Below are 842 nucleotides of genomic sequence, written 5' to 3'. Positions count from 1 at the left end.
GTGGTGGTGGTGCTAAATATTTATTCTAAAATATGGATATATAATAGTTTTACAAAGGTTTCTTACTACCCCAATATAGGAAATCGCATAAATAAGATTGCGGGGGGATGTATTAGTTTAGTGAGAAGAGAGTGTCAGTTTAGATCCCACGACTCATTACGTAAAAGGGCATAGGAAAGAATTCCCACTCAGGTCTTGTCCATCTTTTTTTTTTTCCATATGAGTCAAGGAGTGCTTCCTGTTGTCATCAAAGTGCTTCTTGTTGTCATCAAAGTTGTAGCATTCTTTTGGCTGTCTTTTGTCTTAATCCTCAAAGTTCTTTTTTTTTTTTTGATAGGTAGAGAGGGAAGTAAGTAACAGTCAGGAGACTCAAACTCGAGACCTCCTGGTGAGCATGGGATTTTCGCACACCACATCTCACCAACTGTGCTGGACAGTTGTTGTTCTCAAAGTTCTTTAATTCAAGGGTAAAAAATGATTTTTCATTATTTTATTATCAAATGTTGTTATTGTTTTAGACACTTTTCGATTGATATGTGAAATGTCTGGATCTTACCTTCATTAAAAAATGTGTCATACTATGAGACAAAAATGTAAAGTTATAACTTCTTATTGAGGATCAAATTATAAATCTAATGATCCATTTACAATCGATATATAATAGTTTTACAAAGGTTTCTTACTACCCCAATATAAGAAATCACATGAATAAGATTGATTGGGGATGTATTAGTTTAGTAAGAAGAAAGTGTCAGTTTGGATCCCATGACTCATTATATAAAAGGGCATAGGAAAGAATTCCCATTCAGGTCTTGTCCATCTTTTTTTTTTTTTTTTTTTTT

Source organism: Macadamia integrifolia, chromosome 12, assembly GCF_013358625.1.
Source record: "Macadamia integrifolia cultivar HAES 741 chromosome 12, SCU_Mint_v3, whole genome shotgun sequence".
NCBI lineage: Eukaryota > Viridiplantae > Streptophyta > Magnoliopsida > Proteales > Proteaceae > Macadamia > Macadamia integrifolia.
The sequence above is the reverse complement of the archived record's forward strand: the minus strand, read 5'-3'. Positions refer to the sequence as shown.